Below are 25,841 nucleotides of genomic sequence, written 5' to 3' on the forward strand. Positions count from 1 at the left end.
ACATCATAGAGGTCTCATTTCTCCTAGAAATTAAATCCTGGGATTTCTAGAATGAAAAAAAGGAGTTTAATTGCGATACCTTCACAAAGCTGTCACTTCCTGTATTAAGGAAGAATTCCTTTGGGAATGCAATTATGGTTTCTAAATGTTGATCCGTGTAGATGTGTATAAACACAATCTCACATATGTACGTGTATAACACCCTCTTCCTTATTGCCTGATCCCTGAGCTTTTTCTTACAAAAGAAAATTAAGAACCTGGCACAAACTGCCGCCCAGTTCTCAGATTTTTGATGATTATATTTGAAAGCTTATCCCTAACCTTTTTCTGTACTTAATCTTTTGCCAAAACAAAAGGAAGAAGAAAAAGAGGAGGAAAAGAAAAGAAAAATATTGTGTATACCTCTCAAGTCCCTTTTTTAACCTACCACTTGTCTCAGCTGCTGTGCTGACATTTATCATCCTCCCTGTACTTTCCTTCATCTTTTTTTCTTTCTGGTCTGGCAACAAACACTAAGCTCAATGAATATTCTATGTGTATTAGTTAATTGAGCATTCTGGCTTGAGTCCATTAAAACAACTTGCACAATGGAATTATTTACTGCTTCATATGTCAATTTATGTGCTGGGTGCAATTTTGCTTTTATCCAAAGAGGCTGAAAATCTGCCAAGATAGTTCTGTAATAGGTATACTTTATATTCTTTCACCTTAAGGAAACCACAAATGAGGTTTAAGTGTGAAGTTCAAGAGGGACCCTATTTCCAAATAACCAATCAATTTGGGCATGATGACGGACTTCAAAGATTTAGTATACTACTAAATGTATAAGTTCAGCCATGCCTTCTCTCCTGAGCTCCAGAGGTGATAGCTTAGAAGATAAATCTAGAACAAAGCCATGTCTTCACATGTGAAACTAAAGTAGGGCTTCTCAGGCCCCCCAGCAATGCACTTAGTGTCAGAGTGCTGTGAAGATGTATCATTTTTTCTTCTGTCAAATATTGTTAAAGAAATTGTGGAGAATACAGACGCCTTTATGACCAAGAATGTTATATTAAATAGTTATTTACACTTACCCTGAGATAGGTCATGTGAGTTAATGGAGTGAAATAGAAAGTGCAGTGAACTAGATGTCAAATTCTCCTGCGTTAGAGTGTTACACTCAATGCCATGTGACTATGGGCAAGATCATTTCTCTTTCTTCATCTCAGTTTCCCCATACATTCTTTTGAGTGTCTCCAAGTTGTTACACTCCATGACCTGTGTGAATGGTGGAGACGGCTATGGCCATGATGCTACTAGCAAGGACATACAGCACCTATAAGAAGGCAGGCACTGGATTATGGCTTCTTTGGTTTAGAGGTACCAAATTACAGGCATGTAAAATCAGAAAACAGACACTATTTGGTGGAATAGCAGTTTAAAGGCCATAGACTGTAGAATGTCAGAGAGCTAGAATGGGTCTGGGAAGCCAAAGCCCAGTGCCATCTTTGTGGAAAACTGAGACTCAGAAAAGACCAGGGTTTACCCAAAACACTGCTATAGGGCAGAGCTGAGCTGGTGAGAGCCCTGGTCTCCTGAGACTTCATTTAGTGATCTTTGCACCACTTTGGGCTATCACTACAAAATATGTTCCCAGTTAAGATCCCATCATTACAAAACCCAGTCTTATTTTCAATAGAAAAGAAGTTAAAACAATTGCCCAAAGAAGCCTGTCATCATTTTTGAAGTAAAAGGACTGCCCTAAGATCCTAGCCAAAGGTCAGGAAGGAATTCTGCTTCAAAAAGAATTCTAGATTTGTATATTATGAGATTATAAGAGATTGTATAAGATTATAAAGTAGTACTGGAATTCAAGGGGAAAATAAATTATGTTGTTAGGATAAGAAGCTGGGGTCTTTCTCACTGAGTGGCTATGGTAGGGTTAATCAAAGTGGCGGTATGGTTCCAAATCAAGACACAAAACAATGTTATTAAGCAAAGGAAACATTTGTCAGCATTCTTACCGAAATCATTGTTCTTGGTGTAAACCCTGGCTTTCACTAGTTCTGTGTCTTTGGGCATTTCACACCACTTTTCTGATCTTAAGGTGACAATAATTTCATGAGGAACAATAGAATAACAGATGAGAAAATGTTCTATATGCTGTGAGACAGTGTTCAACTAGCAAATATCGAGTACCTACTATATATCATAGTGTCTACAATGCATTATTAGAAACTTTATATTTTTAATTTTCTCTAAGTCTTATAGTGCTGATTTGGTAGAAAGAGATGCAGTTAACAGGAAATAAAATAAAGAATACAGCCAGACTTAATCAGATCACCAAGTCAAGGGCCCCCTAGTGGAATGGAATAAAAGGGGGGAGGAGAAATAATGATGCTCACTGGACATAGACAAAACAGAGAAGTGAATCTTTAACACAGAGAAGTGGCCTAGGATCTTCTATGCTTGACTTTTGCTATTGAAACTTCCTTCCACCACCTGTTTCTGGGACTCAGGATATTTCTTATGCTTTCAGTTCCTGCTTCCTAACAATATATTGATGTGTAAATTCCTACTTGAACTTGAATCAACCAGAGGGACTCCTATTCAGATAGTTTAAACTAGTGTTTCAATTTTCTTTTCTTCAAACTGAATAAGCATAGTTCCATAAAACTTTACTAATACTTAAAAAAAAAATTAAATCACCTCTCACAGTTGTTTCCCTATATTCCTACATTCTCTATCTTCAATTCCACCAATTACTTAGCATATTACATTCTCTGTGCAGCATATTGTGAGGGTACAGAAATTGATTAGATTCAGTCCTTGAACTCTAAAACTCCATGATCTGATGATCTCTGGCCTATTCCTTTCTTCTTTCCTTCCTAGACCTCAAACAGATCCATATAGAGACCTGCAGGTCTTATTACAGAAGTACAGGGCCGCCCTATTATAATTTCTTTTAGTCCCACTTTCTATCCTCATGAAAACCACTGGGTCTCGCCTTCATTTCTACAGAAGAGGATGCAAGTAGGGCAATGTACTTTTTGCTTCTGTTAAATTTCAAAACCTCACAGAAAGTTTGAAGGTAGAGGAAAGGACTTGAAGGAAGAAGATGGTTATTATTTTTGGAGATTTTTAGGATTCTAGACTGGCTGAGATGGAAGGCCCCACAGAGATTAGTTTCCAACTCCTTCATTTATAGGTGCAGATTTTGTAGGTACAGATTGGAGTTTTATAGATGGAGTTCTTTTGGTCAAGTTAATTACGTTCTCTACTCAATGGCTCAGACTCAGAACTCTACTCAAACTGTTGTTAGTGGGCCGAGGGCCTAAATAATTACTATTTTAAACCTTTGCAGCAGCCCAGTAGAAGTTTTGCCTTCTATACAAAAAAAGCAGACATGTTGTACAGAAGGAACTACTCATACAAGCAGTGAAGGACCCAATCGTGAACAATATATAACGTTTTAATGCAAAAAGGAGCTCCAAGTTGAGTGGACAGAAACTTTCTTCAAAAAGTTTTGTAAGACAAAAAATTTTTTCTGTCAGGAAGGACTCCACTACATTGAAATCGTTTTTAGTTGAACAAGAAAATATGTCGGCTAGTTACCAGTCTGGGCTAATGTGCTCATTCCACACATTTTTCTTTCTTCAAAAAAAAGCCACGCATCCTTTTGCATACAAACCATGGTGATCGTTTCCCTTGACTCCCTGCTCCCCTTCCACCTTAGCCTTCACACATTCTCTGCTGAGGCATTTAACTGCCTGTTAGAAGATCTGAATGAGAATACCCAGCTCCTCAGCACAAGAAATGGCAGCTTCCATCATTACCTCCAGCAGCTGTACCTCCTTTCTACTCATCTCAAATCTCAAAGCTCCACAAAGAATTAAAAACATAGCTCAAGGCACCAAACCGAGATTTATGAGGAAGCACAGACATTAACTCTTGCTCTAAATGCAGGGCGTCGCAGGGCGTGTGCTTGTAAGTATGGGTGAGCAAACAGAGGGAGACTGTGCGGGGGAGGAAAGCCAGCCCCAAGGGGGAGAGCACAGTCCAGAAGGACACAATATATTTCTTAATGTCTCCTTTTTCCCCTCCATACAGCCTGTATTGTTGAAAGGTGGGCCTTCTAGGCCCATGAAATGCTAGACCCTTGCTTATTTAATCTGGACAAAAGGGAGGACATTGTTGGCACCCCAGAGGGTATTCAATGCTCCTTTGCTCATTGAATGACCTCAGATGAAATATTTTCCATGACAAGAACCAAAAGACGCTGGCACGGATTCAGACAATAAGATTTGCAGAATGTGTTTACATTCTCTCTGTGTCCCCAGGCTGTTCCAAACCCATCGGCAGGTGCTGCCTTTATCTGCTCTCTTTGCTCACCTGGCTCTCTCCCAGAAGTTTCCAGGGCCTTGGGCTCAGTGAGGTTAACCGTTTACTGGCATGTTGTGTAGCCAACAAATTCTGTGGGTTATATTACTTGAGGGAAAGTAAGTGATAAAGTAAAACAGATCAGCAGTGTTCATAGGGAGAGAATTAGGGCCAGTGCAGCGCCAAAGAAAGAACCTTGAGTGAGAGGATACCTGCGTTCAACGGCAGAAACTTCCACTCACTTACTGGGTTATATGAACCATTTACTTTTTCTCTCTGGGGGTAAAGGGCCCATTTGTAAAACAAGGTAATTGAACTAAATCATCTCCAAGATTCTTGTCTGACCCAATATAATAAAGACCTGTGCTAAAAGACCAGAATAATTTGTATTAGACTGGTTAGTAAAAGCCAAAGGATAGCTTAATGAATATGAGAATCTCTCAAAGGGTTGCTGAGGCCTGATCTTCCTTTTCTTAGGAGAAGAAATTACCTTAAACTACACCATAAAATACATAGTATTAAACTAAAACAGAATTCATAGAAAGTGAGGGTGAATAATTATAGGAAGGGTTACTAAAAAGGGTTGTGGAAGATCTCAGGCCCAAAGTCCTTAAAATAGATGTTTATCTGTTTGGTAGTTTTTATGTGTTTGTCCCAGAGGTGGCCATATTCAGAGCTGAGGTACAGAAGGCTAAGATTCAAACCAAGGATCCATCCTAAGATTGCATGACTCGCAGTGTTGAGGGGTGTGTGTGTGTGTGTGTGTGTGTGTGTGTGTGTGTGTGTGTGTGTGCAGCAAATGCATAGGCCAAGATAAACATGGACATTCAGTGCCAGGTATAGAATAACGTTTTAATAAATCCTGTTTAATGAATGGATGAATAAATAAAAGATGAATGCACAGACCAAATTAGGATGCCTGTGAGTTTAAATGCCATTTTATTCTCTTCTTATCTTATGGTAGAATGAGCCCTGGACTGGAAATCAATAGAACATGGGAGTAATCCTAGCACCGATATTAACTTTCTGTTTGGCTTTGAGCTGGGCACAACATCTCTGACACCCATTTCCCTTCTTATAAAATAAGGGGGTCATAGATTAGTTATTCTCTAGGGGATACTCCAACCCTACACAAACCTAATGCTTCTGACCCATCAAAGCTAAGGACAACTTACCTTTGGGTTCCACTTAAATAATATACAGAAACATTTCATTTTTTAGAACTGGTATGGATGAACTGCTTGGATAAAGTAATTCTTAAATTTACATAAATATTTGCTTAAATGGGTTATAAAAAATAACTAAGTCTTTTCTGGCTTACTAAAAGTCATCATAAACCCCAGATTTTAAGAGCTGGAAGGGATTTATTACTAATCATTTATGTGCTAGATACTTGACTCCTTAATTTTACCAAAAGAGAGTGAAATCTAGAAGGTTACTGAGAGAGTTATTTCAGAGCCCAATACTCAAATTCTTTGATAATGCTTTCCCTATACTACAATGCCTCCCTTTATGAAAGCCAATTGTTATTTTTTTTTTTTTTTTTTTTGAAGAGTAAGACTCTTTGCAAAGGCTCTGAAAGATTCTTGACTGCTGTTTATTAGTTCTTATGTCAGCTGTCTCTTAGCTGTTTCTTCCCTCGCCTTCAGGCTGCCATTTCTTGCTGCTTTCAACACGCCTGACTCGAGAAACTCTTCTTCTAATTTGCTTTTTCCAAACTGCTATTGATGAGAAAACTAGGAATGCATTACTATTGGAATCATGGGAAAATAATGAAACCAAACAAACCAAAACCTCTTTCTCAGGCTCTTTCCCATAAATGAAATGTATCCATTTTACAGCAGAAGCTCTTTATTTTTCAGATGCCATTTATGTGGAGAGTTAATCCAGTGAGGGTGATGGTTTAATAACTCTTGGATAAAGGAGAAGAAATTGGATGTTTCTTTTAGTCATGCACATATAAATTTGCATGATTTAGAAGGTCCATTTGGTATTCCCTGCCTGTCAGAATGAAACAAATATAATCCTTGATTTAAAAGTGATAACCTTCTTTCCACTGATGTGGGTAACATGAGATTTTGTCACTCTTAGAATTGTTCTCTGGTAGAGACTGGCATTGCCATATTCTGTGCAAGAAGCCTCATATTCTGATCCCTCCTTCAAACTTTTTAGGGTATAACTCCCCAAATATTTAACAATTGCCCAGACTGGCAATGTTATAAGAAAATCCCTTTCTGGTATTCCTTCATAAAATACAGAGAAATTGCCCTGGATAAAATTGAAAAGAGAGTTCAGAGGAGGGAACAATTTCTTATAGTTGAGGGCATCAAAGAGGGCGTCATTAGATCAGCATTACTTAAGTAATAGAACTGGGATTAAAATTTAAGTCACTGTTTCCACAGCCACTGATAAAATCCATGGTACCCCATAAATGTAAATGATGAGGAAGTGTCCTGTAAGGAAAATAATCATTTGCACCCATCAGTGGTTCATTTCTCCAGTGAGCTTATTTAAAACAGTCATTTTAGAGCTCTCCTTTTTATTTGCAGTCTCTCTTGGCCTCTGAATTAACCTGCCCTCCACGTTTCTCCAGTTTGAAACAACTTGCAGTTGCCTAGTCCTTCCTAAATCACAGTGCTGATCTGAACAAGAACTAGCTCAGAAACCTAAAGGGGCTTCCAATTGCTCATCAAATTCAGAAACTTTCTCAGCCTAATATTCAAGGTCTTTCACCAGTACAGTTCTAGCATGCATTTTTATTATTCACACCCACAGCTCCTCAGGGCTCCAACCAAACAATTCAACTTGCTGAACCCTCCCTTATGACATTTGTGATAATTTATCTAGTATTTAAAGAATTCTATGCACTTGTCTTAAATCATGAAAATAACTAAGTTATTCAAGGGCAGGGTCCATGTCTAAATCATGTCCATTGCTTCATAATATTCATAATACCCATTTTGTAGTACATGGTGAAAATAGTTTTACATTGAGTCAACCCATGGTCTTTACTGTAAAAAACAATGCAAACAAAACCAAAGCAGTAAACCTCATTCTTCAGACTAGATTGATCTGGCTGCTGCCTTTATCCTTGATTAGTCCAAATTTCTGAATTGCATTGCTTAAAACTGAGCCCTAAGGTGTCTCCTGCTTGTTTAAAGGGGATGGGAACACCCTTCATCAATTTTGAGATGTCAATAAAATGAGATTTTTAGAGAAATGCCCAGAACAGAATGGGCTGTACTTCTGCCCACAGGTAATCTATGACCCTGTTCTATAAGCATTTTGTTGCAGATGCTGGCATGCCAGGTATACACTGGGGCCTTTCTGTGCCAAGAGTCCACAGATGGAAAGAGGAGAGGACAACTCTCGCAAAGCTACCAAGGAAAATGCAACACAATAAAGAAACATTTTTGTGGCAACTCCCTCTATTATCAATTGGGTTATCTGGCAAATCACATTGGCCTCAGGGTTGTGTAAGTTTTCGTCCCCCCTCTTAAAAGGAAATTACTAAATTACTTTTGAGCACCCCAAATAACCGAGTTCCAACACGCACAGGATAGCTAAGCTAAAAAAAAAAAAGGAAGAAAGAAAGAAAGAAAAGAAAACCTCTTCTGAGAAAACATGTTACTGAATCTCATTTTTTTGCATTTCCTCTCAAGCTAGATTGAGGGTGGATGGTCTGGAATGCATACGTGGGCAATTAAAGAGAATGGCTATCACAAACTTCTGGCCCAACACTCCATGGCCCTCTTGGGCAACAGTAGGGGCTGCTCAGGAAGGCAATGGTTACAAAAGGGTCTTAACAGATGGATAAGGAACCCTAGTCTCCTCTCCTAACACTCCTCTTTGGAGTGCACCCCCAAAGCTACAATTGTTTTCCTTTTTCCACTTGGGAGGAATTTGAAAAGGAAAAAGTTTCAAGAGACTAAATGTGACAAAACTTATTTAGTTTTCCCTTCAAGTTCATGAAAGTTTTTCCAAGGGGTGGGAAGTTTATTTGTGGTATTTCATACAACAAGTTTTGTGGACAGAGCAAAAATGGCCATCTCTAACTTCCACACACAGAGGTAGTCCACAATTAACATTTTCCCTTTTGATCACTTTTCACAAAAGCTGTGATCCATCCCTGCCCAAAGTGATTATATTCTACCTACCACAGGAAATTCAGAAGCAAAACTCATGTTACTAATGAGGTACTTTGATGTCATAAAAGAAGTTATCGAGTTTAGAGGATGCAGATCTGGCTTCAAATCTCAGTGCCTTCTCATTTAATATGTGACCTTGGGGAGGTCACTTTAACCCTCAACTGCCAAATGGAGATAAGAATGTCCACTTAGCAGAACTATTGTAGGCTGTATGTAGAGTGCCTGGTAGCTCTCGTTATGTGTTTAAACCACTCCTTTAGCAGAATTCTGAAAAAGTAAATCAAAACAAAAGAAATTTCTAGATTACTTTGCACTTTTGCTAGTTTCTTTTGTACCTACCAAAAACTACCAAATCAGAACTTGGGGGGAAAATAAGGAAAATGATGTGAAATTCTAAGCTATGTACAAAGTCAAGATATTCCAGACATTTCCTGAAGTAGACATGATTCACCTGCATTCCACAGTGTATTATTTGCTTTGGAGAGTAACTGAGCTAAGGTTAACTTGGGGTTTTGGTTTATCTTCATGTTGCAACATTATGGATTTGCATACATATAAGCTTGGTGTTCTGTGATTTTGTTTTTATTTAAGATTTACGTCTACTACGCAGCTTTGCATTTCCACCCAGGCCTAGGGCAACAGTACAGATGGAGACCTGGAGCCTTCCCTCCTTCTCTTCCAATCCCAGTGTGCTGTCCCACAGTAGCAGGCTTTGCAAACATGAAAAAGCACACAGCCCATGTTTCCAAGTTCTATCCGCAGGTCCATGTCCCAAATAGTCACCCCTTGGTCATCATCCAGCATAGGCATGTGCCATTGACTGCATGATCCTGTAATGGCAATGCCACTGAAGAGCCCACACAGGACTGAAAGCAGATGTAGGGCCATTTGGGCAGGGAATTCTAGGGTCTCGGGCACCCAGAGTATGGTCTAGAAGAGCACTTGACAAACTTGAATGTACATTTGAACCATCTGGGGACCTTGTTAAAATACTTATTCATTTGTTCTGGAGAGGGGCTTGAGAGTCTGCATTCTAATAAGCTCCCAGGTGATCCTGATGCTACTGGTCCTAATAACAATTAATTGTGTGAGGAGGGATGGTGTAGGCTCTGGGTGGGCATATCTCCTTGGCCTTGTGAGCCCCTTGCCCTGTGGTGATGAGCCAGCTAGACAAGGATCACAGAAGAGTTGTCAAAAAGATGGGCCCAGGACATGGGTCTTGGTTGACCAGTCAGAGGCAGAATGGTTTCTACCTGATTGGAAGATAGGAATCTAAGCAGAAGAGGATTCTATCAATGAACTATGGTTGAAGGCAAAATCCAAAGGCTGCACTTCAGACAGTTATTCTATCACACACAAGAATTAATAAATTCTTAATGACATTTATTTTTCTTTAAGACAATACGTTAGTGTTAGGATTGCTGGAAGATTATTTAAAAGTTTATAATAATGGAATTTTTTTTATTACAGGATTACTAGCACAGCATGGCCTCAAGAAAGAAATAACACATCAACAAATTTCTGTATAGACCAAAACACTTGAACAACATGAAATACAATTTTTCGATAATATGATCTCAGGGTTTTAAGGACGCTTAAATACCTCTGGTTCAACCACTACCTTCCCAGACCTTCCCACCCAAGTATTTGAAATCCCTTTGACATTTTCCTGATTACGGTTCTGCAAATTCCACTGAAACATATGCTGTGAAGGAGAACTCTCTTCCTTTTGTCATAGATCTTTGCATTGCAGGAGACTTTAAGACATTCTTTCATCATTCAATTTTCCTAGGGCATATAGGACAAGTTTACTTCCTTATTCACATGAAAATATCGGCAAACACATGCAATGCCCTACTGCTAAATACACACACACACACAAACATATATACACACATATATAAATATATATTTATGCACACACACAATCACAGACACATACAAATTCTCTTTAAATTACAAAACAACAGCAACAGTAACCATTCCTCATTTGACAAGGTCAAAGGATGCTCACCAGCCATGTTACCCTCCTCTGAACATGTCCCACTTTTCAGAAGTCCTTATTAAATAAGTGGCCAAGAAAGGAAAACAAGAGTGGTTCAATCACTGTGGACTATACCTCGATCATCCCCTCCTTCCTTCTAGAGATTGTAAATTTTTAATATTGCACGTGACCTTACTGTGTTGGTGACTTACCACACTGCTGATTCACAAGGAGTTTACTGTCAAATGCAGTTTCTAGGTCTTTGTGACACACGCTGCTTCTAAACTGTGTTGTGAAGAGAAGATTTTTCTAAATTGTCTTTTGGAGAAAGCAGGCATAGAAAATATAACTCATAGTTAAATTCCACCTTTGGCACCTGACACTTCATAAAGGAGCTTTTGATCATAAACCATAAGGCAAAATAAACAAACCCTCCTGATGACTTATTTAGGCTAAATGCTCAAGGCAAAAGCTAAAGGAATTGAGTGTGTTATATCCTTGTAAGACAGGCATTGATTTATAAGCCTATCATAAATTTTACCTCTATTTTAGAAATAATTCACTAATTAGGGGAGTTAGGGTCAAACAGGCAAAAATCTCTCTTACGCTGATTGAAACTGAAGAAATGGCCTAACTATTAAAAACTACAGACATCCACTCAACTATATTCTACTCAAGTGTTTGGCAAAATTAATTCTATTTGTGCTGTAAGCATTATCCAAAAGGCTGAAAGACCAAAAACACAAAATTTGAGCATGATCTTTAATTAATCCTGCATTGTGCCTAGTATAACAGGGTGTACCCTTGGGAATTTCTGATCATCAAAATTAAAATTTCCACAAACAGTCCCCTAAAGATGCTTCCCATATATCTGAAGCCTTCTTCTCCCATGTCCTCGCATATTTCTACAGAGAGCAGAGAAGAAACAAGCCTCAGAATATCAAAGCAACTTCTCCATAATAATTTAAGGGTCAAAGACACCAAGGCCTTTTGTGCAGTCTGAATACTGTCCAACAGACTTTATGTTAAATAAGTTTTGAATACTAAACAAAAATGAATTCCCATTTAAAGCCACAGAGATAATGAAGTTTGAGAGATGTAAAGTACTGACCTGCATTTCAGCAAAAATATTATTCATTCTACAAGTGTGTGCTGAGTGGAACTATGTTCAAAACACTGCTCCAGGCAGTGTTCATCAGAGATGAACAAGGAAATTCCCCTGCATTCAGGGTGCTCACAGTCTAATAGGAAAGACACAAGTGCTCTAAGAAAAATAGGAGAAAATCTTGAGAAGAGAAGCTATTGTTCTTGAAACAGATTCCATGTATGACTTGGTAATTTAACTGGAACATGGAAGTTAAAATAAAAAGTGAGCATTCAAAGATGAGGGGAAAGGTTATTCTAAATAGAGGGAAATAATATAAAGTCATGGATACGGGTAAGTGTTAGAGTTTTTTTACCTCCCACCCCAGGAGGGTGAAGGGTGAATACTGAGTATTGTCCTTGAGCTTAAAGTCTTGAATAAGGGAGAAATTGTGTGTGTGTGTGAGAGAGAGAGAGAGAGGGAAAGAGAGAGAAAGAGAGAGAGTTTTGAGGGATTGGGAATGGCAACAAGGAGAGTTTATGTTCTGCACAGAAACATATGATTTGTACATAGTCATGGCCTGGTAAGATAAGAAACACAGTTGCTAGGCATTAATCATGTACTAGTAACAATAATTCAGCTACTTTACATTCATTGTCTACATGTTTTATAGCAATCTTATAAGACAGATATTATTTTTTATATTTATGAGGAAATTAAAGCTCAGACTATTCAAAGAGCCTACTTCAAAGGCCTCATGTATTATCTTTGGTCTATTTTACATCAAGACCTATGTGTTTCTCCCTATGCTATACAGCCCACTCACCATCACTCTAAAAGGGCTAGAGAGAAGCTGGTAGAACCTCGGTCCCCAGCTAAACTTTCCACAAAGATCTCACAGGATGCAGAGTCTTTCAATAATGATAATCTATCATTCCGGTTCAACCTTCACTCATTCTCTTCACCCAAGAATCAAAACAGGTCCCAAGCAATTATTTTACTATCTTCTATGTCTTATATCCAATAATAAGCCATCAATATAGGTATTACATAATTTGGAATTAGTTCAAAGGAATAGCTTATTTTTTTTCTTTCTCCCCTCTATAGAATCTCACAACTCACTGTAGGGGTATTACAGTATGGAAATACTTGACCTCAAATCTTCTTCATTTTTATCTTTCTCTAGAAACTTAAACTTCACTTTCCTTCAAAATCTTCAGTCAGTTATCCGTGAACATAACCATCACGTGGGAAAGGTAAACTGATAGGTAGGCATTCCTGTTTTCTATATCCCACTCCCCATTATTTTTAAAACCTCATTTAGCATTCCCAGAATGAATTGTAAAAAAATGTGCAGATAATGTTAAATATCTCATTGTGGCTTAAAGCTTGTATACAAGGGGAAGAAGTCAATCAAAACATTGGGTGAACAGATTGGAGTCAGATAATAGAAGGCATTGAAAACCAGCCTGAGTTTAGACATTCATTATCCTGTAAACAATTGGAAGCTGAGGAAAACTTTTAAAAAGGGGAGAGATAGGTACGTGAACATGGCTTTGATTTATGAAGACTAAGTGGTCAGAATTGTGGAGGTAGGATGGACACAGGAGGGTATAGAGTAAAGGAGACACGTTAGGAGCCTCTGCAGGGAGAAATCACGAGTCCCTGGATCAGGGAATCAACAAGGAGAATAAAAAGGGGAAGGAGGGAAACTTTGGAGTCAAAGATTGTAGGAGCATAATGTCAAATTGGAAATGTCCTTGAAAAATTGACTAATGCAACCTTCTCCCAACTATTCTATTATCCCAAGGTTTTCATCCTAGGTGACTGAGAAGACAGTGGTACCCTTAACTAGAGTAGACAGTGCAGGTTTCAGAGGGAAGATTCATTTATTCCAAGGCCTGCTGAGTTTGAGGAGCCTGTCGGTGAGCAAAAAATCCTTGACACTTCTTTGCTCCCTTCTCAGCCACACCCTTCCCCACCTTCCCTCTGCCAAACCCTCTCCAGGGATGAACAAGTTCTTTAATTATCTAAGGCCCAGATCAGGAGGCCTTCAGTTTTAAATGCAAGAGAAAAAAAAAAGTGGCTAGCCCCCTCCAGGCGCATTGCCACCAGTGCAGCTCAGTTTGTGAAGGTGGAGGTGGGAGGGAGGGCCTCTCATCCAAACAAAGCCCGCCTCCAAGTCTGTTGCAATTAGGAGCCAAACTAAGGGCACTGCCAGAGAAGCCCCCACAGCACCTCATTTATAACCTGGGGAACAACAAACCAGATATGGGTGGTACAGAATCTCTCCCTGCAATCTGGCTTCAAGTCGCCAACTTTAAAGAAAAGCAATTCCAAATGAATGACATAAACCAATTAGAGAACTGCCCAAGCTGAGCCCGACCTCTGAAACAGAGGCTGCAGGTTCTTATTAGGCAGAGCCATCTGAACAAAGGCCAAAACAAGCAAACATGGGGCCCCAGGATGCCTGAATTCTGGCTTGTCCCGGAAGGCAGCCAAATACTCCATGTGGCAGAAGCTACTCTCATTGTTCCCCTCCCTTCCAAGGATACCTTTTCAAATGATGCTTCACAGCCTTCTTTCTACTATAATCCCACCAGATTGAGGTTTGCATCACTGATCATTGCCATGTAGCATTGTAATTTCAAAACCGTAAAAGAGCCGATCACCAAAGGACATGAGGGAAAGAACTGAGAATTGAGATAACTTGTCACTTTAAAGTTTTCACTTGGTTGTTTTTGCCAAATGTGTATGTTTTATACCATATAGAATTCATAACCACCACCAAAAATTTTTGAGCCTGAAAGCATTATACATATTGAGAAGTAGTGAAGAGAAAGTAACAGTGGAGGTAGATGTATTAATTGTGTACCTACCATATCCCAGGATATTTGCATTATGTCATTTCATTGAATCCAGCCACAACTCTATGAATTGCCCAGGTAGTAAGTGAAAGAGCTTACACTAGCTCCAAGTGTGCTACTGTTGCTAACCTAATATGATTTTTATTTTTACATAAAATATACTGAAGAGAAAGAGGTAGAAAGTGCAGAGAAGCAGAAAAGCCAAAAATAAGGAAAATTACATCTAATCCTACCACCCAGAGATAATCACTGTTAATATTCTGGTATAAATCCTGCAATTGTAGAAGTTTTAACTCCCTTTTTGGAACTCTTACACTTATTCTATAGAAAACTTTTGAAAAAATTACATCTTCTTATATTTGGATTCATCAAGAAAGAAATAAGAAAATGTCCTTACATTTTTAAAAGTGAATTTGACAAGTCCTACTACATGCTTGAATGCCATTTGGTGTCTAGAGAATTAGAAGGCATCTGTGTTTGCTTAGTATCTATCCTCCAGGAGCCCACCTTAAATGGCAGCCATGGATAAGTGGAGGCACAGCCTGAGCTCTGGGAGGTCTCTGAAGAAGCAGCCAGGGGTTCCACTGTATTCAGCATAAATCTGCTGTGTAGCCACGATCCAAAGAGAATGCCCCAGTTTCAGTTTGTCCACCTCCCAGTTAGTGTTTATCATTCTTTCCCTGCTTAATAATCAGTGTTTTTTTCAGGAGCTAATGAGATAAATATTTTTGAAAGCCCTTTGAAATACACAGAGCACTATGCAAACAAAGGGATAGTTGTCAAAATCTCTAATAATTAACCACTTGACTTCTGAGATAAAGACTTTGCCAAAGGGGTAGAAAAGTCATGTGTCTCTTTACTACCCTAAACCATAAATTAGTGGCAAAACCATAATCAAAGTGCTACATTATTAATATCATACCCTCTCATGAGTTTATAATTTAAGTAGTAATAATGATGATGGTGATAATGATAGCTGATGCTCATTTCTTGGGCACCTTATTTTCAAACACTTTGTAAATGATTTGCATTTAATCCTCAGATAACCCTGTGAGGAGATATTGTTATAACCTCTCTTTCACAGATAAGGAAACTCCATTACAAATGACAAAGTGCTTTTACATATACATATGCACATCATTTCATCCTCCTGTCCCCATTGTTAATTCTATTTTGCTGGATGATAGCACTATGGCCTAGAAAGACAATTTGCCTAAGGTTACACAATTTGTAGAAGTTAGATCTGGGTCTAGAACTGTTTCTACTTGGGATTTTTTTTTCAACTAAACTACAATGTGTTAGTATTCAGTCACAATCTTACAAAACTTCCGCACTCACTTAACCCCTCAAATACCCTAAGGTTGGCATCTGTACTCATTATTTTGAGAGACGGGCTTGGCTGACAGTCCCAGTCTGTAAAATTTAAAAGGCATCTTCAAAATGCCCTCATCCCAAACCTCCTCTATACCCACAACAGTCCACAGACAAACACAGCCGAGCTTCTCTGCCCTGAGACTATTCAGTGATTCCTTCTTCTTCACAAATTCTTTTTTCCAAAGAGAACAAATAGCTCTTAATAAACGTCCTCCTATCCCCACTGAGTTGCTGGTTTACTTGATGGCAAATAATTTATGTATTTATTCTATTTAACCTCAACAAGACTTAAGACAAAACTGTATATGTTAAAGATGCTCAGTGAAAAGAAACTTTTAAATCATCTCCCACACTACCCTTTACTTCATCCCACTCTTATCATTTCTCGCCAAGATCTGGGCTTTAAAACATGGATGAATTTAGACAAGCAGTGTGTATGATTGTTGGGGCACAGTGGTGGAGGGCTTTAAGATCTTTCAAGAGGAAGGAAATTTGAAGGTCCGTGCAGTGGCCAAGGAAGAATGGGACATGTATGGGAAAGATTGACATGTCTGATTTGATGGGATTATGGATTACATAAAGGGGATTTAGGGATTGTCAGACTCGAAAAGTAGGTTGGGACTATACTATAAGGGGTCTTGTAAATCAAACTAAAGTTATATGCTGCTGCTTTTCACACTTAGCCAGTAGAATACTCCCAAAGCCACAGGGCCAAGGCCACATACTATAAAGACAAAATTTATTTGCAACCTCTTGTTTTATCTTTAAACTCATGCAACTGGGTTACCTACTGAATTTCATTTACCTGAGTTGACTGTAACATAAACATAATATTCTAAAATCTAAACCATTTAACATCGATCAAAATTTAGGCTTCAAGTATATATGGCATATTATCCTATGGCTTCTCATAGCGCCTGGCACAAAACTCTTAACATGAGATTTTCTGTAATCCAGTCTGTGAAGGTAGGTAGATAATGGAGAATCTCCAGTGAAATTTTGAGCAGGGAGATGAGTTGAGCAGTGTGGTATTTTAAGAAGATTATCTGAAAGTATAAAATTGAATGAATTTGGGAACTGGTGGAGACTGGAGGCAGGAAGATATAGCAGTTGATATTTATTTCATCCTGTATTCGACACTTACATAAAAAGCTTAATTAATCCTCACAATCCTGTGAAGTACAAACTATCATCACCCCCATTTTACAATTGAAGAAACCAAAGAAAAGAGATGTTTCAAAGATGACACAGCCAGTAAGTAGCTTGGCCTGACTTGAACCAACCCAGCCAGTCTCCAGAGTCCAGTCTCTTAAGCAGTAGGAATGGAAAGTGTTAGATTTGAGAAATCTGGCAAAGATAGACTTGACAGAATTTGACAACCTGATTAGATTATGGGGAAAAGAAGAAGGAGTCAAGATGACTGAGTTTTCAAGCCTGGGTAACTGGAAAGATAATGAGGCCATCCTCATAAATAAAGGCCTGCAGAAGAGGAGCAGGTTTGTTGGGGAAGCATGAGATACAGGAAAGATGATGTGTGGAGTTGAGACGCCTGTGGGGCATACAGGTGGAGAAAGCCAAGGGGAAGGAATGCAGGTACAGTGTATTTCCCATCACTGAGCTCCCAGACTTGCTAAAGTTCCCATCAGCTATTTTCAGCCTAGGTTTTTAGATTTTAGACTTACCCTGCAAGAACCAGCACATTGTTGAAGGACACACGATAAAAATTTCCCTAAATTTTGGGAGTTGGGAAAAAGAAAATGCTCACATACAGATATAGGCACCCACAAACCCAGCCGCTTCATAATAAGCTGTAATCTTTCGCAAAACCATCTAAAGCTGCTTATTTTCCAAACTTACACTATTAGGCACACAAATCAGTGGCTTGAGGAAAGAGGCCATAACAGCTGGATAATTCCTTTCTTCCCTCCTGCAAGCTGCCCTTGTACGGGTTAACTTGCTCCTGCAAGATAACGAAGTCTATTTAGGGGTTTTGAAACTGCAGGTTGGCTCTCATTGACGTCCTCTGCCCATGGTAAGACCTAAGAGGACCCCCAACCCAGCTGAGGTGGAGAAAAGAAAGACAGAAGGGAACATTGAAAAGGAGAGCTGAAGGTTGGCTGGAAGAAAGAAGATAAAGTACAAAACCCACAAAGTCCTTAACAAAGCTGATTCTGTGTTTCACTTACCAGGGATTTATAATCATGAGATGAATGGGTTTTCCCCTTCTAAAAATATAAACAAAGCTCTCCCAAATTATAGGGTGAATAGTAAATAACTAATTTTTGTGTTCCTGTATGCTATACTATTCCATCCTTTCCCCCTGCAATACGTGTTGACCTTGACTTTTGCTCTTACTTCCCACTGCAAACTCACTACAGATTCCAGAAAGAATGAAACAGAATATATAGCCTTTGCTGTTTATCGCAAATAATTGCTACTGCTTCTTACATGCAATATGCTACTCATCATTTTTTAAAAAGTGAAACAGCTACATTATTGGTCTAAATCTAAACATTTTGAAAACTAGTGTTATTATTTAGCTGAATTTTAGAGGTGTACAGGCAAACAAACACATACACTCAAACACACATACCACTCTCTCTCTGTCTCATTGTTTCTGGTATAAGCTCTCAGTTAAAAAGAAAAATGCTAATTTCTATCACTAGAGTTGGGAGAAAAATGTTGCTTCTTCTCTTAACCTTTTTTCCCACACTTCCAACTAAACAAGTAATTTTTTTAATTTAAAAATCATAATTTACATTAGGGGAAAATAGACAAAGATAAATACATTTATGTTCTGTTTCAATAATTAACTTTTCATAAAAAATACTGACTTTGAAAGCAGTCTTTACAAAAGCCCAGTGACTCTTATGGCAATATTAACTGGCATCTTAAATCAAAATAGCATTTGTATCACCAGATATTGTTATACCAATAACATTTAGGATAGTAAAGTAACATTAGCAGCTCTGAATATCTCCATTCTGAAATCAATAGCACCTAGAGCAAATTGCTCAGGTACTGGTAATGTTTTCGTGGAAAAACTGTATTGCCCATTAAACTGTCTGGGGGCACCTAAGTATTTCTTGTTTCTTTTCTCATCTCATCTGCTGTATTCCTCTTTCCCTATCAGATGTGCTCCCTCATATCCAAAGTCTACCATCACAGCAGCATTTGTAGATAACCTCTTAAAACATGCATTTTAGTAATGTTCAGCAAAGTCTATAATTCCATCCTTTTTAAAGAATTGTAAGTGTTTGGTGGCATTTATTGAGAAATTATACACATTTTTATTTGAATTCCAGGAAAGTATGGAAAAAATTAAATATTACCAATGAATTAGTAAATTAGTGACCCTCTGGCCCACATACACATATTTTTATTATGGATTCATTGAGCCCTGACTATGAAGTGGGCCATGTGTTAGGAGTGTATAGAAGAAAGTTAAGACCCAGCACCAGCCAGCCAAGCATTTTCAATGGCGTTGTGGAATAGTTAGGATATAACATCATACAAGAAAGGGAAGTCAGAGAAAATGGTAGTTGATAATGGACTAAAGCTGAAAATCTTACTTTGTAGGAAGTAAGATTTTCAAACCAAGTAAAATCCATAACCAAATTTGTATATAGATATATATTATATGCACAGAAGGGGCATTAGATGTGTTCCTTCTCTCAAATGCCCTGTATTACAATTAGAAACAGAAAACAATTGCACACACTTAAATGGTTAAGCTCTGTATTCAGATTTCCAACTTCTTTATCACAAAATTCAGGTTTGGAACCTGGCTCAGAGGTATAAGCTCTGAGTAATAATCTTCTCATGCCTTACTGTTCCGGTTTTTAAAATGAAGAAAATAATTTGCATCTCTCAGGGCTAACATGAGGATTAAATGAAACAATGGCAGTCCCTTGCCACATTCAGTTTTAACAAATGTTTATGGAGTGAGTGACTCACTAGTCACTGCTGACCATTCCCCATAATGAAAATATCTTCTCCCTAAGCTCCCATGATTCTATCCAATATTATTTCTAAGGTAACTGTTAGAAATTTCAACTTTATAATAAGTCAACCTTAACTACTTACAATAAGTCAATCCTAACTAGAGAGTATTCAGTTACTCTCTATTGAAACATTTTCATTTTAAAAAGCAAGAACTCTAATTTCATAGTATCAAAAATTTCCAAAAAATCATGCTACAAGAGAAACTTATTTTGTTCATTAATTTCTCTTAATGATATAAAAGAAATAATGAGTTGAGTTTTTGAAAGGAAAACCAGAATAAACCTGGAGTTTCATAGGAGGTATTTCTAGTCCTGAACTCTAGCAGAAGCTGAATGTCATTTTAATAGATCTGAAAATTACCAGTCAACAAGATTTGGGATGTCTCATTACTTTAAAAAACTGGCACAGACATGAGGCATAAATAATTGAGTTTTTATACAAAATTTCAAATTAATAGTCAAGGTACTCCAAAGCCTTTGAAAATTAATATACAAACTTTCTGCTAACTTAAATTATGAGTGAGGTAACTCAGACCCAATACATTAATGCACCTTAGGAGTGGGTTGATTTGAGGTTTCCTTTTTAGCTATGCATGGTTTACTCAGTAAGAATAATAATGGAGAACCACAAAATTCCACATATATAGCATCACTCCCTCTAAACCAGCCCCAGCATGCCAGGTTGCAGAGCCCTTAAACCCACACACCAAGAGTTTAACTTGCACTCGGCTGAGGAACTTGGACAGGACTTTCACTATTCAGACACAGAGAATATTAATTATCACCAAATCTGCCATTATCCCCCATCCTCCCTCCACATCCTCATCTCACCTATCTGATCCTTTCTCCCTCCAGCCAAATGAAAAGCAGTGATTTGCTGAGTAGATTGCAGTTCTCCCCAGAAAGAAGAGGAGCCAGCTGTGTGTGCCTATTTGGAGTAGTGAAAACAGTGAGATGGGAAAGGTATTCCTTGTACTGCCCCAAGGCAATTTCATAGAAAATCAAGAAAATATTTTTCATTAAAGCAGCTCCAAAAAGAAAACAGAGAGGGAGGGAGAAGAGTGAGGAGGACATGAGTGAGAACAAGAGAGAGAAAGAAAGAAATGAGAGTGAGAACAAAAGAGAAAGAACAAGAGAGAGAGAGAAAGAAAAGGATAGACAGTTGTTAGTGACATAAGTCCTCCTCAAAACGAGACGAAAGATCATGTGCTTAATGGCCTCTCACCCACTTGGTCTTTTGAATGACATGTCCAGGCAGATACAGGTGTTAGAAGAGTATGTAGAAGCAGCAACCAGAGTTGGCCTGGCATGCTGAAACAACAGACAAATGCCTACAAGATATGACTTCAGGTGTGCTTGGATGACCCACTGCCCAAAATAACACCATTCCATCCACTCGCTGTTGCCTAAAATTCCACTGTTTGTACTTCATTTATTTTGAAAAGGGCTGTGATGCCTACTGACATTGCCAGGGGTTAGAGAACTCTATCAGCCCCTTTGCAACCATTTAAAATCTTCTCATGGGTATCTTTCAAGATCTTTCCTGGTTGCTGGTTTGGACCCTGGATTAAGAGGAGAAAACAGGAAGCCAATAGGTGCCTGAGCTGGAGAAAGAGTCAGACTAGAAGGCCAAAGTCATTGAGGACAAATTTTACCTACGAAACTAGCACTCAATCCTTGTGAAACCCAGGCTTAAGATGGATATTTGGTTTGTATTTAGTGATGAGGGAACATGAAAAGAAAATGCCAAGAACATTTGATTTTATACTTATAAAATTGTATGTGTCATATAATTAGGATAGCAAAGATGTCCCAGTATTACACACACAGAGTAAGACAGGTCTAGGGTTGGTCAGTTCAGCAGCTTATTGACATTTTAAAAATTACAGGATCTTTCCATCTTTCTGCTCTATTGTCTTCAACATATCACCTTAGTTCCAACCATGGTAGCAAGATGTCTAAAGCTGTCCCTGGTTTCACACACAGTCCCAACAATATTCAAAGAAGAGTTGAATTCTTCCTACTTTTTTTTTAATCAGTGGAGAAAACTTTTCCCCGAAGTTCCCTGGCACTTTCATTTACATGAGAAGCAACAGTGCTCAGAGATTAGGAGTATAGTCTTTGTGGCCAGGCTCGTGGGTTTAAACCCAGTTCTGCCACTTATTAGCTGTGTAATCTTGGACAGTTACTTAACTTCTCTGTTCATCAATTTCCTCATTTGTAAAATAGAGTAAATAATAGTATCTACCTCATAATATGTTAAATGAATTAAAGAATCTAAAGACTTTATAACAGCCTCTGGCCCATAGTAAGCCCTATATGCAGTTTAGTTAATTGGCCTGAATTGGGTCATACACTCATGCCTAAAGCATTAATTGACAAGAGGGAGAGCATAGACCAATCATCATTCATCTCCTGGGGCTGAAGACCCACTTTCCCTGAATCACACAGCTTCTTAAAGGAGGGTAGACACATAAATAAAATTGGTTCTGGCAAGAAAGGATGAAGGGGTTACATGGTTGTTGGACAGGGAATCAATATTTTCTTCTACATGCGTTATATCCATTAATCCTTTTTACAATCCTAAGATGCAATATTTTCATCCCCATTTTACAGAGAGGATCTAAGACTCAGAGAGGTTAATTAACTTGCCTAAGGTAATACAAATAGGAATAATAGGGTTGTTTCTTTAAGTCAGGCCATCTGTCTGTAATCCCTATGTTTCCTCCCTTATTATGATCAGCCTCATTTTAGTGGAAGACCTAAGGCTTCTCCTAGGTCTGTATTTGTGTAGCTCTCCTTTGTCCCTATGGAGGTACATGCAAAAAGGCTTTTGATAATCTCTATACAACTGGAATGTATAGAAAATGGAAGAGGAAGTGAGCAGGAGGGTCTTAAAAGGAGCTAGAAGTGCTTTAATTCTCATTATTAATACACGTGTTAAGCAAATGGGTTTGAGTCACCTCTCATTCAGGCTACTAATTCTTTTAAAATACATTTTCTTCTATACTCTGCTAGGCAGGAAGAATCCAAAGCTAAGTAAGACTCAGTCCATCATCTGAAATGCCTTCTTGTCTAGCTCGGTGATAGTCCTGTAAACAGTTGGTACTGATATAGGATATATGTTGACAGCAAAATCCCTGAATAGCCAAAGAGGAGGTGCAATAATATCACTACCCTCCTCCCCATCCTCCTCAGTAGGAACCCCATCCAGCCACAGAGAAGTAGCTACAGATTCAGCTCAGAGATCTTCCAGATAAAGCTGTGTGATTCCCAGCATATTCTAACACCTGACTTAAAGACCTCCTCTCCCAAATCCTTTGCTAACTGAAAGAATGGATCCAGTTTTTCCTTTCATTTTTGTCTCCCAGTCTGTAACTTTCCAACAGCACCTGAGTAGAGAGTGAATCACCTATCTGTGCTGTTTCATCTGAAGTAACAATCTACAGCTTGATAATGAGACTTCTAGATGCAACCTGGCATAGTATTGGGGAGATTTTGCCTCTGCCTAGTGACTCAGTTTATGCCATTTCTCCATCAAATCTGACTTCCCTTATATTTTTTCTTAATTCACTGAGGTTTTTCATACTACTTTTTATTGAAGGATTAATATTTGTCAGGCATTGTACTGAATACTTTATAGACATCATATAATTCAATCTTTGTGACAACCCCTGAGAAAGGTAAAAGTATCTCCATTTTATAGATGAGGAAAACAAGGCTCAGAGAGGTAGATAACTTATACAGGTTAGTAAGCATGCCCCCAGATAGGAAGTGGCACATTTACAGTTCAAATGTAGGTCCATCTGACCCCAAAGGCAATGCTTTTTGCCACTCGGCTATACCTGTCTCTTTCTGCACTTTAATTCTGTTCCAGAATGAATTAGTGAACCTTCCCCAATTTTCTGAAATCTGCAGATTGACCAGATGTGCCTCTCTGCCTTCAACTGAATCATGTATAGAATACTGAACAGGTCAAAACAAGGTCTTGAGATAAACTGCCAGACTGTTTTCCACTATGCTAACCAGTCCACCCTCTGGGGTAGAGGTTGGCAAACTATGGCCCACCAGCAAAATCTGTCTGTCTGACAGTGAATGACTGTCACATAACTAAAGGTCTATTGGAACCCATCCAGGTCGATTTGTTTATGTGTTGTCTATAGATGCTTTCACTCAACAACAACAGAGTCAAGTAGTTGCAATAGAGACAACATAGTCTGTAAAATCTGGTCCTTTAGAGAAAAAACTTGCTAATTTCTGGTCTATGACATACCTGACCTTAGATACATCCAGATAGGTTTGATTTGTGGAATTTTGTTATTTTATACAGTGTGTACATTTCCTAAGAACACTAGGCATAGTTGCTTGGAACTGAGAGCAACACACTGGATACGGCTTCAAATCCATCCCCCACATTTTAGGAAGGGGATGATGGAAGAATAAAAAGGAACATGGATTTGGAAGACAGATAGACCTGGGTTTGAATTCCAGAATATGACCATCAAATGAGGATAATTATACCTAGGTTACAGTGCTGTGGACATGAAAGACTAAGAATATAAAGCACTAGCACAATGCTTGCTATACAGAAAGATAGGAGATAGCTTACAAATGGAAAAACTGGGGCTGAGTGAGATCCTGATAACACCAAGAATGAGAACGTAGGTCTCCTGAGTTTCAGGCACCTTTCTCTCTCCATGATGCCACATCTAATCTTATTTAAAGGGCACCTAGACTGTGTGGAGAGGGATAGAAACAAGCTATGTTCATAGCCTCATTTACCATATTACTGAGATGGGACATTACGGAGCCAGTTGAGAAATCTGCTCAGTCTGTAAATCAACCTCCTTCCCAGCACCACCTTTCAGTTCCCCATACTTAGCAAGAAGATTGAAGGCTATGAGAAGTCAGCCTGTTTGTGACACCCGGACCCCTGCTGCTTTCTCCCCATCCAGGAAAGTTTCAACTTTCCAAATGCTCACCTTGGGAATGCTCAGTCTGATGATCCAGGCAATAGGTTGCCCAAGTCCTTCACTACACCTGAGCCTTGGGGTCATGGCACCATTCTAACACCACAAACTCAGAATGCCTTGGAAAGCAAAGTCACCAAGCCCAGATCAAGCAACTAAGGGGACAAGGAAGGGATGTGGAGATAGAGCTGTTTTGTATGAGAGAATGCCTTCTGTGAAGAGTATCAATCAGCATGGAGAAACAATTGTGGAAGGAAATGACACAATGTTCAGAAATCTGAAACATTTTTATGGGTATAAAGAACTAGGTTTCTGTGTGGTTATAGAGGCCAAAGAAGTACTGATGGAGCAGATCTTGAAAAATAAAAGAAATTTCTAAGAGCTCTAGCTTGTAAAAAATGGAATGAGGTAGCAAGCTCCCCATTCCCAAGCAAGTCCAAGCAGATACCAGTTTCCCCTTTTCCAGCAAATATACTAGTGATTCCAACAGCATGTGGGATTGGATCAGTAAAACTTTGAAATACATTCTAACTGATGGATCAACACTGCCCATTCTCTTCAACTTTTTTTTTTTTCAAATTGCCTATACATATTTTTCCAACAATTGATCTCTCCAATACTTGCAGCACTTCAAGTCCATAAACTGTCATTGTGAACCTTCTAGGTTCTGCATACTGGGAAAACATGTGCCCACTGCAAAGTCCTAGTCAGTAACATAGTTTATGTTTTGGGGAGGTTTGAATCACAAATGAAAACAAACAAACATATTAAGAAATGCTTTCTAATAGAAAAGTTCAGCATTGTATTTCCATTCTTAGCCTCATATCACTAGTCATACTTTCTCCACTGTAGTGGTTAAAAACCGTGTACTCCAGTAGAGCATGTTCTTAAAAACCTTTTCCTGTGGGTGTGCCATTGTAAGGAGGACTTTTCGATGAGGCTACTTCAGTTAAGTTGTGACTCACCTCATTCAGGATAAGTCTGAATCCTCTTACTGGAGTCCTTTTTAAATGGAGTGAATAGAGAGGAAAAAGCCACAAAAGCAAGAAGT

The 25,841-nt window shown here is 38.6% G+C and overlaps 1 protein-coding gene across 1 annotated transcript in view; it reads right to left on the minus strand.

The window, feature by feature from the left end:
• The window catches only part of TPRG1 (tumor protein p63 regulated 1), a 124,171-nt gene that overhangs the window by 14,114 nt on the left and 84,216 nt on the right, over positions 1-25,841 (minus strand). The gene's annotated exons all lie outside the window — the stretch shown is intronic.

This window comes from Choloepus didactylus, chromosome 1 (genome assembly GCF_015220235.1).
Source record: "Choloepus didactylus isolate mChoDid1 chromosome 1, mChoDid1.pri, whole genome shotgun sequence".
Classification (NCBI taxonomy): Eukaryota; Metazoa; Chordata; class Mammalia; order Pilosa; family Megalonychidae; genus Choloepus; species Choloepus didactylus.